Here is a 17294-nt window from a genome sequence, read left to right on the forward strand (position 1 = left end):
GGAAACAAATAAAAGATTTTAAAGACGCATCATACTTTACTAACAATCACTAAAAATCAAATCTAAATTAATTAACCTTACCTTAAATCACTCAATCACTTTAATTAGAAAATATTTTCTTTCCTAACTGCACCCCGCTTAGTGTGCACATAACAATCCGAAGTAATTACAGTCACATGATTGAATCCATTTATTTAGAGTGACATGATTGAATTCATTTATTAACAATAATCCTCACCAAAAGTGCGTTTAGCAATTTTAGAGGGCGGACCAAAACTCTGTCATCCGCTCGCCCGCGTTTGTTTAGGTACAGGAAAAAATGGCATAATATATGGAAACAACACGACCGGGGAGACGGCGCAATCTTCGGGGATAGGGATCGGAGGAGAAGGATTGGCCTGGCAACATGATCGGGGTGCTTCCCCGCGGCCGCGGCCGTCCTCGCGATGCCACCTACCCGAAATCAACGCTGCTCCCTGTCGTCAGCCGAGGCGACGCCGCCTGCCCTCCTACCCACGGTCCGCTGCCGCGTGCAGCTACGGCGGGAGGAGAAGCGACGGGGCCGAGGTCCTTCATGTGTTCCGGGATGGAGGCCATGATTTCGTCGAGGTCGTTGCTGCCTCCTACACTCAGGGTGTGTCGCCGAGATCGAGGCGAGCATAAGGAGCTGTGGCCACCGCCATGGTCACCCCATCGCAGGGGATGGAGCACACCGTCGGCCTACAGCTTGTGGAGATCACTGTTGCTCTTCAGGTCGCGTGGTGACCGGATCTTGCCGATGTGTCCCTCCCCAACGACCTCCTCTTCGCCCGGTTGGCCGGCATGGATCTCGCCACTGCTGCCCTCAACTTCTCTGCCTCGAGCTCGACGGTCAGCCACCATGGATCCCCCAGCTGGAGGGTCACGTGAACCAGCCGTCCTCCCATGCTACAGCGGCGAGAAGGTGACATGGCTCTCCGTACACGAAGAGTGGAGTTCAGTCAAGTACTTATATACTTGGCCTCTACTGCTGATCCATGTACATGGAGAAGAACAGACAACCGCTCATTCATGCTTCGTTCCACTCCTTTGCGCTACATTACTGGAGGTGACATTTTCCTATCTCTCTATGTTGTAACAAGCCTGCTGCCTGCATAGTTAATGGATTTTTTATTTAAATTTATCGCTGCTTAGTGCTTTGTTGCAATTGTTCACCCAAGATTCTTATATATAATCTGAGCGTATGTAGGCATACTTAGCTTTGCTATTCCATTTTTTCTGGCGCATAGAAATAAGAGTATTGTCCAGGTTAGGTATTCAATTGAGTATGGTATTTGGATTGCTATCAGAATGTCTTTTCTATGCATGTGATTTCTCACATCTGATTATAATATTTGTGAAGACGTGCATTGCACGTGCACTTGGAAGCGGGCCCGTGGCCCGCGCTGGACGGCGCCGACGCCGACCCGAGCCACCTCGTCCGCGTATTCTTGGAGCTGTGGCTGGTCGATTTACATGAAATTAATTCCCCCAGTTCTGGTGGCAAATATAATACACATAATCCATATTGTTATGCACTAGCGTGTATGTGTGAAATAGATGGATTATGATCCCGTACCCAATAAGATAGATATGCATGTGTGTTAGAGAGAGAGGGAGAGGGGGATAGAGAGTGAGGAAGAGGGAGGAAGAGTGTGTGTCTGTGTGTGTGAGGATTTGATGGTAAAAAAGATCGTCAATATCGTAATATTGAACTCTTAAAATTAATGTAACCCCGTTGCAACGCACGGGCGTTCTTCTAGTACTACTAATACTCAAGTGTTGTAGTACTCCTGTAAAAAGTTTCGTCAAGGAATGGATTTCCTGGTATTGTGGGCGAAAAAAAAAATTACCACTATATATACAGGTCACTATTCACACTTTTTGTCCCTTGATTTTTTTTCCAGAAGGCGATAGGAGTTTTTTGTTGACGAAATTTTCTATACAAGTGCAAAATAGAGTCAAGATTGTTCCCCAAAAAATCAGATTTTTTTTTGACTTTTTCTAAATTACTAAATTTGTTGTTTTTCTTTACTATTTTTGAATTAGTAAATTTGTTTCTCAACGAAAAGTGCTGGCCGGCTTCGGTGTGGGCTCGTTGCAGCAGAGTTGTCGTCGCTGGTCCAAGAACCATGATGTATTTTTATGAAGTTTAGACATGCTTTCTAGTATTGAATTCATGCTTCAACCAGCTGCTTCGAAAGTCCGAGCTAGGGAGAGGGCCGAACATTATACTCCAACACCCCCCTCACGTCTATGCTCCTTAACTAATCGATGTAGATTGCAGATGAACTCGTGCTCCAGCCAGTTGCTTCAAAAGTCCGAACTGATTTAGAGAGGCGAGCAATATATTTCACCTGAACACTCCCCCTCACGTCTAGTCTTATTTATTTTTGAGACGTGGGATAGATGTATAGAATCTTTTTATTTTAATATTGTGTTGACAGTGTTTTGAACTCAAGATCTGTTGACTTTAATACCATATTGAATTCATGATTCAGCCAGTTCTCCAAAAGTCTGAACTATGAGTTATTACCGAACATTATACTCATATACTTCTGTGTGCAATTTGAAAACCATAATTGTTGTTGCAAAAAGTGCAAGCTTTGTGTTTTTATAAGGACAAATAGGAACACAATTCTGTGTGCACTTTCACGTACGCACGAGCAAATTCTGTGTGCGTTTCATGGACCTGGCTAGGCTAGCATGCACTATCAGGAAGGCATTATATTATCGTGCAGCAACTAGCAGCAAGGATAAAGTAAAGAGATGAGACGAAAGCAACATGCACGACGACGAGACAGACACCATGGATCGATATCCTTTTTCTTTCAGTCCGGGATCAAAAAAGTTGCACCAGCGACGTCGCGTTCGCATGCTCCGCACGCACACACATGAACGCGTGGAATCCGTGTTGCGATCAGGTGCGGCTCCAGCGTGGGGTCGTGTAGGGGCGGCCGCCCCGGGTAAAATTTTGAAACCTAGGGTACCCCCATACTGATTTTGGCTGGCGGCCACCATGGGAGTCGGGCAGGTTTGCTGGAAGGTCTCAGGTGTGGTCGAGCGGGACGAGGAAAGAGGAAAACGATTCGCCAGGTAACTGCTCGCTAGGAGATCTTTAGATGGGCCAATCAAGTAAGCCCAATAAAACTTAGATGAGCCCATCAGTTATTGTACGCAGCCTGATTTTCACGTTCACAGTTCTCCTGGAACTAATTGTCCTGATTCCTGAACTCACGCCTCACGCCTCACACGATCATGCCCTGCCGACGCGATGCCGCCTCCACTGCCGTCTCGTTGTCGTCTGCGCTGCCCAGGTCTATCCAGCCGATGGTGCTAGATGGAGAAGGAGAAACGAGTCCACCTGTTCTCCATGCCGTTCATACGGGAAGAGGAGTCGCCGCGAGCAGGCAACAGAGGCAACAAGGACCAGGTTCTTTCGCTCTCCCCTAGTATTCTCTTCTGTTCTAGTATCATGTTTAATTTGTTGTCATGTTAGCCTAATTCTTGGAAGATGAACACTGAAAATTAATTACAAATGTGATGTTCGGGCCATCTTACAAATCCTCCACGTATAACTACAACTTAGTGGTAAACATTTGCTGTGTCTTTTGTTTAAAAAAATGGCATACTATTCCATGATTTAGATTAATCTGATTGTTTTTACATGTTTCAGGTAGTCCAGGTTAGACATTATGTGATTTTTTGCGTTACCATATTTTACCTAGTTCTTGCAGATGAAACTACTTTGATAAATTTATTGTGTTGATAGTCTTGCCTACATGCATACTCTTGGTCAATTATTTTTCTTGATTGTCGTATTTGATCATATTGTGGTTTTGAATTTTTGTTTCCTATAAAAGTCCGCCCTGGTAACTTCAAATCCTGGATCCGCCACTGGTTGCGATTGCGTAGTGAGGCGGGCAGACTTTCTCCGTTGAGCAGTGGCGGGTCAGTGTCGCCCAGACTGACTTTTCCGGCCGGCCGGCTTCGTCCGCACGGCCGCCGCATCCACCGATTCTGGTCGCCGGCCGCTGGTGGTGGGCCCTTGATTTTTTGTCCCTTGATTTTTTTTCGTTGATTACCACTATATATACAGGTCACTATTCACACTTTTTGTCCCTTGATTTTTTTTCCAGAAGGCGATAGGGGTTTTTTGTTGACGAAATTTTCTATACAAATGCAAAATAAAGTAAAGTTTGTTAAAACAAAATAAGTTTTTTTTTACTTTTTCTGAATTACTAAATTTGTTGTTGTTGTTTTCACTTTTTAAACTTACTAAATTTGTAACGAAAAGTGTTGGCCGGCTTCAGAGTGGGCTCGCTGCAGCAGAGTTGTCGTCGCTGGTCCAAGAACCATGATGTATTTTTATGAAGTTTAGACATGCTTTCTAGTATTGAATTCATGCTTCAACCAGCTGCTTCGAAAGTCCGGGCTAGGGAGAGGGCCGGACATTATACTCCAACACCCCCCTCACGTCTATGCTCCTTAACTAATCGATGTAGATTGCAGATGAACTCGTGCTCCAGCCAGTTGCTTCAAAAGTCCGAACTGATTTAGAGAGGCGAGCAATATATTTCACCTGAACACTCCCCCTCACATCTAGACTTATCTATTTCTTAGACGTGGGGTCGATGTAGGCCGTAGAATCCTTTTATTTTAATATTGTGTTGACAGTGTTTTGAACTCAAGACCTTTTGACTTTAATACCATATTGAATTCATGATTCAGCCAGTTCTCCAAAAGTCCAAACTATGAGTTATTACCAAACATTATACTCTAACATATACTTCTGTGTCCAATTTGCGAACCACAATTTTTGTTGCGAAAAGTGCAAGCTTTGTGTTTTTATAAGGACAAATATAGGAACACAATTCTGTGTGCACTTTCACGTACGCACGAGCACGATCTTGTAAAGTGATGAGTACATGGGTGGGAGGCATTATTATTGTACGTTGGTGGGTTGGGCCGGCAGCGGCATCCGTGCTACAGACGGAATTTCTGCCTTCGGCAATGGCGGGTCGCTGTCGTCCAAACTTAGCCGGCCTGCACGCGTCCGTCGTGAGTTGCCGTCTGCACGCACGGTCGCCACCTCTGCTTCGGCTTAGGGGCTGGACGTTCCGCTGCGTGCGCCTCAAAAAGATTGCTGTCTCTTTCCTTCCCTACAAAAGATGAAAAGGAATTATTTTTTCTTTGCCGGGAAAAGATGAAAAGAAATCGATCCCTGTGAAAGAAGAAATAAAAAAAAAGTCGGTGAGATAAGCAAATTCTCATACTGTAAACTGGTCCGAAGGGAGTACTGGTCAACTTTGGAAGGATTCGTGCAAACGGGCCGGCCCATTACCAGGCGACAACCAACGTAATAGAATGTTTTTTCATTAAAAATTGCAGCCTGGATGGATTCAAACCCGTGACCTAATGCTGGATAAACCCGTGATTACATACATCTTTTTTCGTCTTTTCTTCTTTCTTCCGTTCTTTTCTTTTTCTCTGCCCTTTTTTCTTTAACTTTTCAAATTCGTGGACTCTTTCTTCAAAATAGATTAACCTTTTCCAAAATCCATCAACTTGAAAAACAATCAATAATTTTTTTCAAAATCGAAGAACTTTTTTCAGCTTTATGATTTTTTGTCCAAAGTTGATGAACTTTTTCTCAAATTCGATGATTTTGGATCAAAATTGATAAAATGTGTTTTCTTTTTTTTCTGTATTTTTTCAAATTGATGGACTTAAAAAAAGATGAACAGTTTTCAAATTTACATTGTTTTTAGAAAATCGATGAAATGTTTTCAAAGTTGATGAACTTTTTTACAATTCGTGAACTTTTTTAAAATCAATCAATTTTTTAAAAATTGTGTATTTTTGAAATCTGCAAACTTTTTTCATATCGATCAGCATTTTTTCCAAATTTTCAAAAGTCAATAATCAACACGGTCAACTGCAAGCGGTCAAAGGTTAAATGGTCAACTGGTGCCATCAAACTAGCGAGGAAGCTTTTTTTATCGAGCGAAGCGATCGAACGAAGCGACCGATTATTTTTCCTTATTGGGCTGGTCCAAGAAAGAGCTTGCACGTGAGCCCCGGGAGCCAAAATTGGCCGAAATCACTAATTGAGGAGTACTCCTTTCAAAGTTCACTCCCACCTCCCCGGGTTGCGAAAAAGTGGAACACTGCATATGCACCACTTGTCAAAACCTGAGAGTTTTGCCTTTTTCGCAAATCTATTTTTTCAAAACGCTTTATCTCTAAAACCATGCATCCAAATCTCGAACCGTTTTCACCGTTGGATTCCTTGCGCCGAGATCTTCAAAACTAGGTCTCATGTTGATAGGTTTTGACAACTCTTTTTCACAAAAAAATCGGACACGAACTGGGAGCACATTTTTCCCCTTACTTGAAGCCGTTTCCGAGAGGCACAGCCGTGCCTCTCGCGGAAGCAAAGCCGTAGCTCTCGAGGAAAAAAGAAAACTCGCTTTTCTTTCATTTTCGAGAGGGGCAAGCAAAAACGTGCCTCCCACGGAAGAGAAAAAAAAGAGAGAAAACACTTATTTTTTATTCCGAGAGGCACGGCCGTGCCATTCACGAAAGCAAAACCGAGCCTCTCGCAAAAGCAAAATCATGCCTTTCACGGAATAAAAAAAAGAGGGAAAATGCATTTTTTTTCTGGTTCCGAGAGACACTGTCGTGCCTCTCGCAGAAGCAAAACCGTGCCTCTCACGAAAAATATATATATATATGAGAAAACACGTTTTTCTGTTTACGAGAGGCACAACCATGCCTCTCGCGGAAGAAAAATCGTACCTCTCACGGAAGCAAACAAAAGAAAAACTCATTTTTTATACGTTTTAAAAAAAATCTTGTCAAAGAGCTAGAAAAGATCGGTGAAAAACAGGAAAGAAAAAAAACAGGAAAAAACCATCTAAAAAGCATAAAAGGCATGTGAAAAATAAAAATAAAAATAAAATTCGGATGGAGCGTCCAGGGTGCGACACGTGGCGGCGGTTGAGAGTACACCAAGTGGTAGCTCTCAGTCCACCCCCAAGTGATTGTTGGGAGGCTTCCAAAAAGGAGCGCTCGCCAACTAGTTACTTACATTTCTGCGCATATGGCGCCAACGAGGAGCACTCCTAGGGCTTTATCTAGATGCAGCTTGGTTTAACGAGTTGGGCCCAACAATGTTAATAGTCTGAGCTGGTTATTTGTTTTCCTTTCTTTTGTTTTTGTGTTGTTTGTAAATGATTTTCTTTGTTTCTTCACCACTGTTCTTCGGTTCTTCTGCATTTCTCCACCAGTTGTCTTCTTTTTCCCATTTTCCAACACATTGTACACTATTAGTGTACATTTCGAACATTTGTTTGTACAGGTCGGGCATTTTTTAAAATTGAAGAGATATATTTATATTTTGAATAATTTTTAAAACACATTAAACATTTTTCTAATACACATTGAAGAAGATGTATATATTTTCAGATGTATGTTTTTATTTTTTAATACATGTTAAGCATTTTCAAATACACATTTAAATTTTGTGTCAAACTAGGCAAAAGTTGTATTACATTGTATAAACTTTTGTTAAATGTGATGAACATTTATATGAAATGCGTGAGTATTTCTTTCAAATGTCTATTACTTTTTTAATGACATGAGTTTTTTCTATGAGAAATTGAAAATACCATGTACAGCCTTTTGAAAGACATTACATTGTTTTGAAATGTCGTGTGCATTGTTTTATTGGTACAAATTTTCTATCTGACGTAAACATTTTTTGTATTGCATAAAATTTTCGTTAGATGTAACAAACATTTTCTTGAAGTATGTGAACATTTTTGGAATGTCACGAACAAATTTTCAAACACGATCAACATTTTTTCCAAGTTCTGTGAATAGTTGTTTTACACTAAACAAACATTTTTCAAACGAGTGATTAATACTTTATTGGAATTAAATAAAATATGTTTCTATTTGAGAAATATTAAAAGAAATAAATAAAAAAATGTGTGCCAGGAGCCAGCCCTTCCTCATACGATGGGACGGACCATTTAGGGAGGTGCCTTAGGTTGGGGGTTCTTCCGTCTCACTATAAGCGAGACAAAACCCAAATTGGTGCACAATAGAGTGTATTCAGTATGCGGCGCGCACGAAATCACTAATTAAGGAGCACTCTTTCTGAAGGCCACTCCCACATTCTCATGTAGCGACAAAGTGGCGCACCGGGAGTTTTATCTTTTGTTTTTCATAGATCCGTTTATTCAAAATGTTTTATCTCTTAAACAGTGTGTCCAAATCTCGAATTGTTTTCATCGTTGGATTCCCCTATTCAAAAGTAGATCACATATTGATAGGTTTTGACGATTTTTTTTAAAAAGAACAAAATAAAACAGAGGAAAAAACCACACCGGGAGCACATTTTTTTCCTTTCCAAAAACCATTTCAGAGAGGCACGTCTGTGCCTCTCGTGGAAGCAAAAGCGTCCCTCTCGCGGAAGGGAAAAACACGTGCCTCTCGCGGAAGAAGAAAAAAGAAAATATGGTTTTTCGTGTTTCTGTGACACATGGCCGTGCCTCTTCTGGAGGCAAATCCATACCACTCATGGAAGGAAAAACAAAGAGAAAATGTATTATCTTCTTCGAGAGGCACGGCCGTGCCTCTTGCGGAAGCAAAAGAAAAAGATAAGCATTTTTTTCCTTTGTTGAGAGGCACGAGCATGCCTCTAGCAGAAGCAAATCCATGCCTCTCGCGAAAAAACACTCTGTGCCTCTCGCGGAAGGAAAAAAAGTACTTTTTTTGAAAAACAAAAAAAATCAAATTTATTTTTGTTGAAAAGCTAAAAAAGACTGGTGAAAAACCCGAAAATAAACCTTCTAAATAACCGACAACATGTGTGGAAAATTAAAAGAAAATATCCGAAGGAAGCGTCTAGAGCGTGACATTGGCGCGCTCGCAACCCACCCTCTCGAAGGGGCCCTCCTCAATTATTTGCTCTCCGGCGCACACCTTACCACCCCACAACCGAAATGGGCAGGCCCATTCAGCGGAGGAGCAAAAATTGGTCTTCTTGTGTTTTAATCTTCTTTTGGCTGTTTTTCTTCCTGTTTTGTTTTTGTCAGGTGTCAAGCCGGTATTTCGTTGTTCTTATTTTGGTTTTATTCTTTTCCTGTTCCCCCTTTAAATTTCATGAATATTTCCCTTTTGTCAAATTCGTGATTTTTCCTAAATTCGGGATTTTTTACCTTAAATTCATGACATTTTTCAACTTCGTAAACTTTTTGTCTCAAACTCGTGAAATTTTTCCTTAGATATATGAACATTTTTGTCTCAAATTTCTGTGACGTTTTTCAAATTTGTGAAGTTTTTCCCTCAAATATGTGATCTTCCTTCAAATTCGTGAACCTTTTTTCTGAAATATGTGAACCATTTTAAAATTCATGATTTTGAAACATTTGATTTTCTCAAAGTCCTGAACTTCTTTCCAATTCATGAACTTTTTTCCTGAAATTTGTGAACATTTTCCCAAATTCATGAACTTTTTAAAATTCCTGGAACTCCTGAAGTTCTTTCCAATTCTTTAAATTTGATGAAGTTCAAAAAATTCAACTCTGTGAAATTTTCTGAATTCATGAATATGTTTCAAATTTGTGATTTTTTTTTTCAAATCTATTAACAATTTTGAGTTTTGTAATTTTTTTCTTAAATTCGTTTTTTTTAATCTATGAATATATTTTAATTCAAAAAATCTGGAACCATAATGAAACAGAATAAGAGAAAACCAAGAAAAAAAAAGATCGAATACAAAAACAAAACATAGTCGAGCGAGCGAGATTCCGAGGCAGCTAGTGTGTGTGATCGATGACGTATTGGGCCATGGCCCACGTAGCGTCGTGCGGGCACAGTGTGGTCGATGGCGCCTAAAGTGCTATTTAGGGGCTCTCGGGACAAAGTCCACAAAACACGTCATACAAGAGCTTCCAGTGATACATATCATTTGCGTTCCCTACAGGGCTCAAACCTCTGTTTTGTCCATGCAAGTTTGTGTTTGTTTCAGTGTGAATAGAGTGTCGATCATAGTGTGTTGCTTACTCATAGCAATGGGTTGACGAAATGCCATATGCCTGATATTAAACATTTGCTTGTTCCTTTATTAAAAAAACAAAAAAACTAGCATGTTTGATCGATGCAGCATCCTTATTCCAGTTCCATCAGTATAATTCCCTACATAATTTAAAATATAACGTATACATAATTTGATTAATCTCAGACCGCTATGGGCTTGAGAGAGTGGAGTACCAAAGTAAGAGAAGTTGAATGCACAACCCGGAAATAAAAATTAAGGTGGAATTTATGGTGGTCTAATATGTTTGATCAAGGGGCCTTGTTGAAAAATTATACTCCCTTCATTTCTAAATGTGAGGCATTTAGTTATTTCAATACAGACTACATGCGGAGGTATATAGACATATTTTAGAGTGTAGGCTCACTCATTTTGTTCCGTATGTAGTCCAGGTTGAAATCTTTAAAAGGTCTTATGTTTAGGAACATAGAGCGTATATATTATGTATGAACTGAAATCATATGCATGCTAATATGAAACCTCTATCCAGCAAGAGAACCAACCATAGGTTCGATGCCTGGTAGGGTGATTGTACCCCCGCCCACCTGGGAACGAACACAAGTTCCATGCCATGTGTGTCTTGTTAACGCAGATCATACCTTCAGCATAGGCCATTGGTCTTGAGAGAGTGGAGTATAAAATTAAGTGAGGTTGTATGCACAACATGGAACGAAAAATTATAGTGGAACTTATGGTGGTCTAATATGTTTGATCGAGGGGCCTTGTTGAGACATTTAGTTATTTCAATACGGACTACATACAGATGTATATAGACATATTTTAGAGTGTAGGTTCAGTCATTTTGTTCCGTATGTAATCCAGGTTGAAATCTTTAAAAGGTCTTATCCCCTTGTTAGAGTCTGAACCAAAATGAAGCTCCCACGTTCGTTTGGATTCTGGACCGTTCGATCGATCTCCCTGGCGCGTAATGGCCGTCGGATCTCCAGATGAACTCATCCTGGCCGTTGGATCGACCCCGACACTGCTAGCCTGCGCTTTTACACTCTCTCTGCCCTTCACGTATCACGCTGACACGAGGGCCCCAGGCGGTGTGGGACACGCCCGTCAGCGTCTGTGGCGGGTATTGCTGCCGGTGCATGGACGCATATGGGCGGGTGGCGTGCCACCGCCTGATATTTGGCTTGCCCGCCGAGGGTGTTTTCGGCATTCCACGTCCTGTCCCTTGCGTGGCGCTTCCCCTGTGGCTGGCTCTTGGGGGTAAAGGCGAGGACCCTAGCCGCCACAGCTTTCCTGTACGCACGCGCGATGCGTCTCGCCGCCGCCGCCGCCGTCCTCCGCCCCGTGCTCTGCCTCCTCCCCTTTAGTCGCCCACCCGCCACGCCGCCTTCTCCTCTACCGTTCCTCTCCCTTCGCCGTGCTCGGGAGGAGAGCGACAGGCGGACTGGTGCATCCCCAACGACGGGAGAAGCACAGGAACCGCCGCCTCCGGCGAGGCGCTCCTGCGCGACCAGTTCAAGACGATCCTGCAGAAGGTCGACGAGAAGGGCGCGCCGCCACCGTCAGCAGGCCGGTCAGCATCCACGCGCTACTCGGCGTCGTGAGGTCGCCGGCACAGCTCCTCGCGCCCACGCCGTTCAAACATGCCACGACCTGCCCTTCTCCGGTGCACTTGGCAGCCGCAGATGCTCCACCTCCTCCGCCTCAGCCCTCAACTCGTCGGGTGGCCTGAGGGGAGCGATGCCTAGGCCGTTCTCTTCCTCACCACGCGGCGCCGGGAGGATCCACAAGAGGGGGAGCGGCAACAAATCGCGACGGTAAGCCATCCCCGTGCCCTCTTCCCCCTCATTTTTATTTTCATCTCTGAGCTCGATCTGCTGATGCATTTCCTCCTCCCTAATCGCCTCTTGGGACCTGGCAGGAGGAGCATGGGCTGCAAATTCGTATGAAGATGGCGAACCGTTTGTGTTGCCAGGAGATGGATGCCGTCTCACCCTCCATGGCGCTCAATAGGAGGAGCAGGAGGTGTCATCGGACAGATTTGTGAGTGAGCTCCTCTATACGACATGCTTCTAGGTTGTATACTTGTTGTGAATGCCTGGGTGAGAGCGAAGGGGTGCATGCTTGTGTGATGACTTGACGATGATGTAGATTGGAAAGGAAATTCATTGCAAATTGGGTAGCCTCTCTTCCTACATATTTATCTCCATCTCTCCCTCCCCCGCTCATCCCTTTTAATTAAATCCCCACAAATTCTTATCTATGCCTACAAGGTGTTTGACAAAACTCCTAGCAGGCTGCTGGGAAGATTAATATATGTATTATTTGTGTTCTTTTATTTACTCCGTAATTTGTTTATTTTTCTCTGAAATTTAGCTCAAACCAACGATAGCAAGTCGTGTTGTAAGTCCTCATTCTAGCTGTTTGATGTTGCACAGGTTTGGTGCTAGACATGGGACGTGCTTGGTCGTGTCCTTTCTTCGACTAGGCACCTTGGCGACCACTTGAGCAGCAGTGCAGCACCGTGCTCCAGTGATCAGACTCCCCTTACATGATTCATATTTTTCTATCAGCTTTTACTATATATGTTCTTCAGTGGATCAGCTGCATCAGACTGTAGGCACTGCTGAGCGCAAAGCTGTACATACCTGTGCATAAATGTTTTTGTCCGTGCAACCACGAAACAAAAAAGTCAATCTTGATTGTTTTTAATTAGTATTATATATGTATCTAAATTTTGTAATATTTTCGTCACTTTTCGCTGGTTGGTGATACACTTTGTTCATGTTACCGGTGGAAATAGGAATGGTTTTCTTACTGTATTGACAGAGCAAAGAATTTTGCCTGTGAATCTCATATTGTTGGAAGGGTCCTACAAGTGATGAATTGTCTATTTGCCAGTTGCCACATTGATGCCCCAGGTCTGGTGAGCTCAATCCATTTTGAGATATCTTCTTCAGTTTATCTGTACTATTCATATACCTATATTCACCGGATTCTCATCTGAAACTGGGTGTTTCAATACTTTCAGATTTTTGTTATTTATATTTGATTGCTTCATTGTTCTCTGAAACTGCAGGTATGTCCCAAGTGAACTGGGTTATTGCGACGATTTGGTCGATTCAGTCTTCTTTTTATCTTGAATGGCTTTCACCTTTGGGAAATTCAAGTGATGGAAGTGTTTCAGTGATATTGAAGCTCTTTTAGATACTACTACGATACTATGGCAGCCAAGGTTCGGTTGAAATTGTGGACACATGCATGATTTATGTTCTTTTTATTATGGGGCATTTTGACTTTTGCACAAATGTACAAGTGACGTGTAGTGGTTAATTAGAGGTATACATGAGTGCATACAAGTCTTTTATTCTCAGCTTCATGACCTGAGCAAAGAGATACATAATTAACTTAATTGGGGTATGGTTGGTTAGTGCAGTATCTATAGATTGTTTATATTTTTATTTTAGTTACTCTATGCATGTGAACATTGCCGAAAAGGATGTCTTCGGAGAATGTATTTTTCAGTATTTCCAATGAAAAGGATGAAAATAACAATTCATTTGTAATTTCAATATTCTGTGAGCCCTGCTTTACATACCATCAGGCCACACATGTATCTCTTACTATGTCAAGCACATGTTATCAGATTATGCACAGATTTATCAAGCTTTCTTGTCATATTTTGTAGTGGATGTGTAGGTTTTACAACTACCATTTGTGATGTTTCACTGTGCCCCGCTCGTTATCGGGCTTGTCTGAAAACGTGCAGGTCTTACTAACTCCCCACTGGATTTCATCCACGGATGAAAATAGATGGTCACAATAGAAGGCAGGGCACATCTGAGAGCCGAAACTCCCCACAGTAGTTCTGCTGCTTGCATTGTGCTTGGGTTCAAATATTTCACCTGGAAGTTCCGTGCAGCTATAGAATTATTTAGAGTACAGTTCCCGGACCTTATTACTCATGTTCTTTTTGTAGGCCTATGAAAGTAGAATTATGATGTTGCTAATTTGTTCCATCTTTTATTCTTATTTCCGTGTCCTATTGTAGGTGTTCTTCGGCTGAAATTAGGTTGCTCCTGCCATGTCTATCAGTGAAATGCCTCCTTCCATGATAAAGCAGCCTACTCTTAGGTACTTACATATGGTTGAATAACCATTGGCTATTCAGGCTAAATAATATTTACTACAGTCACCTGATTATTTGCATGTGTTGATACGACCTGTGGAGTATGTTTATGGATGGACTCGCCAACCCATGGTTTTATAGGTGGATCCATGTGAATAGACTGTCACAGCAACAATCCTTGACCTGTATATATCACCTTCCATGTCTCAAATAATTGTCATAGTAGAAACAAAAATGGAATAACCAATAACTGGCCATATCCCTGTCCTGAGTAAATTAACAAGCGTTTCATCATACATCTGTTCTTTATTGAAACTTTAATTGGTCACTTTATCTTGTGATTATATTTTGGGTAATGCCTTCATCACCAGATTGGGGCTTCCTGGGGTCATGGACAACACTAATTTCATAGATACTATATTTGGTTAACGTTTGGACTTTTTGGTCATGGACAACACTAATTTCATAGATACTATATTTGGTTAACGTTTGGACTTCTTGTTTCTGGTGCAGTCTGCAATTGTGACTGAGAAGGCCAGGTGAGGCCAGCGTGAGCTTGCCAACTTGAGCGGTTGGCACTATTTTGTTTCCATGGCTTAGGATGAATGCAGTATAATAGTAGCGTTAAAATTTAAGCTCCTGTTGGCATTGTAATTGTGCTGTCTAATTATCATGCAGTCCAAATATCTAACTAAATTGCGCTATGGAGCTTGCACTAGCAGAATGAGTTGCCATCCTGAATCATATGTGTAAGCTAAAGAGAAGTGTGGAAATAGTAGTCGTTTCACAAGGATATGTTACTAAGGTTGCTTTCAGATGTTGATTTATCTTTCTTCCTTTAATCATTTGCTATATAATTTTGAAGTTTACAAGTCATGAGATTTGATGCCATATTCTAAACCTTTGAGCATTCTTTTTAAGAATATCTTTATTTTCCGTCGCAGCATTATGCAGAACAATTATTATGCGTCCATCAATGATAACAGTGATACCTGATTGAAGATTAGGTGGTCTACAATCCTCCAGCTCTCCAAAACTATATCTCAAGCCCATCAACTCCGAAAATTAAAGGTCTGCCTTAAAAGTGTGCCCCTCCCCCTTTTCCAGTTGCTCCACTCCCTTTTTGTGAATCTTACTTCCCATGGATGTTCTGCATTAATATCCCAGATTGCAAAATGTTAGTATTGATATTTCTTTTGTCATGTAGAGACGGGCGCCACATGGGCAATTATGTATCTATAGCTATTATTTTTAGAAGAACTACATCTCTACAGTCATTTTCGCTTTAAGGCAATGACCATTACCTACTACAGTCAATGTCACTTCCGTTCTTATAAGTACATGCTAACGAGAACGCCATATGATATTTACTAACGAGAAATCATATGCTTGCAGGTCGCCACCATGCCGTCTCTCTCTCTGGCCGCCCTTCACATCGTCTTGGTTTGCTGGTTGCCACTATGTCTCCTGCCGTTTCGCCCGCCGCCATCGCTGGAAGGGTTGTGTAGGCCGTCGCCTATGCCACTACTATGCAGTGACCAGTGAGGGCCATGGCATCGAGACAGACCAAAAGGGAAACACCACCGGCCACAGCGCCGGTAGAGGCCTCCCTGTCTGCGCCGGTGACTGGATAACATCGCCGCCGCCACTGTCGTTGTCTTTGTTGCTTCTCAGCAGGCATTTGATTAACTCAAAGGCAACAGGAAGGCACGACGGTGATCAAGGTTATGTACGCCGAGTAGTGTCTTTTGTCTACCATACCGTATGAAAATAGATCAAGATGAGCCAACTTAGTCACGTACTATGTTTCTATAAGGGGAACATATCTGGTCTATATCCGAATCTATGAACTATTATATGGATGATGTCGAGTTATGTCTATATAGTCATATGCTTATATAAGCTCAATGTATCCTTTGTACTGTTCTTCTTTGACTTGGCACTTCTGTTCATTTTCAGATAAATTTTCATGTGACTACCAATGTCATAAACCAGAATTCTCTTTCTGAGGATGCTTATGTATGAACTGTATCATACTCCCTCCGTTCCTAAATATAAGGTGTATTAGTTTTTGAAAAAGTCAACTGTTGTCTATGTTTGACCAACTTTACAGCAAAATATATAAATATTTATAATAATAAATATATAAAATGTAAAAATATAGTTCATGATGAATCCAGTGATAATGATTTGGTATTCTAGACATTGATATTTTTGTCTATAAACTTGGTCAAACTTAGAGAAGTTTGACTTTTTGGAAAAGGGTTTGTCTAGGTCTCAGTTGACTTAGACTTCGCGAAGTCTCAGTCGGGTGATGTCATCCATTTATTTTTTTCCTAGAACACATCACTCTTTTGTTGTTTATTGTTCAACCCATATCCCCATCGCTTGCTGTGTCTTTGTGCTATCGAAACAACCTTGGGCCAGCGATTTTAGGTAGTTTGTTTTTCTTCGGCGCTGCTGCTCATCGACTAGGTGCTGCTGAAGGTATGTCTCGAAATGAAAAACTGTGGTACGTGCAGTTTCTATCTGTTTTGTCTGGGTTTTTTTTTCATTTTTTTTCATTTTTTTCTTTTCATTTTCTACTTACATTTTTATCATTCTGTTTTTTGTTTCCAAAATTGTAACAATTGTCGTCATATTTAGAAATAAAGAAATAAATATGTGCGTGTATTTTTCTAAATATTAATCGTGTATTTAAAAATATCATGCAACTTAATTTTAAAAATATATTATTTAAAAACATTGCTCATGCAATTAAAAATATGTTGGTTTTTAGCTAGTATTTTGTTTCTTGGGTTGGGCTAGGCCAAGCATTGTTTTACTCGTCTATTTATAATTTCCCTATCATCCAAATATTGACAAATGGTATACTAACAAGATAAGGTGCGGACATGAGAGTAGGTTGTTCTTGCATGTTTTTTCTTTCCAAAAACCGCTTTATAGAGATAAAAATAAAAATAAAAATAAAGAGTAGTAAATAGAAAAGGAAATGAAACAAAATTAATAATAGAGTGTGGATATGACACAGTCGATTGAGACTTAATTAAGTCTTAGTCAGCTCACAGCAGAACGAATGTA

The 17294-nt window shown here is 41.3% G+C and overlaps 1 long non-coding RNA gene across 3 annotated transcripts; it reads left to right on the top strand.

The window, feature by feature from the left end:
- The first annotated feature begins 11314 nt into the window (after nucleotides 1-11314).
- LOC123093951 (uncharacterized) lies at nucleotides 11315-16219 on the top strand. Of its 3 annotated transcripts, none has more exons than XR_006445690.1 (8): nucleotides 11315-11901; nucleotides 12006-12127; nucleotides 12523-13005; nucleotides 13164-13319; nucleotides 13854-14023; nucleotides 14136-14218; nucleotides 15158-15284; nucleotides 15609-16219. It is a non-coding gene; the product is annotated as an uncharacterized lncRNA (long non-coding RNA). The 3 variants fall into 3 exon arrangements; XR_006445692.1 differs by lacking the exon at nucleotides 15609-16219 and adding an exon at nucleotides 15421-15505 and having other exon boundaries at nucleotides 12006-12131; XR_006445691.1 differs by having other exon boundaries at nucleotides 11317-11901; nucleotides 12006-12131.
- The last annotated feature ends 1075 nt before the right edge of the window (nucleotides 16220-17294 follow it).

The sequence above is a fragment of the Triticum aestivum genome, chromosome 4B (assembly GCF_018294505.1).
Source record: "Triticum aestivum cultivar Chinese Spring chromosome 4B, IWGSC CS RefSeq v2.1, whole genome shotgun sequence".
Classification (NCBI taxonomy): domain Eukaryota; kingdom Viridiplantae; phylum Streptophyta; class Magnoliopsida; order Poales; family Poaceae; genus Triticum; species Triticum aestivum.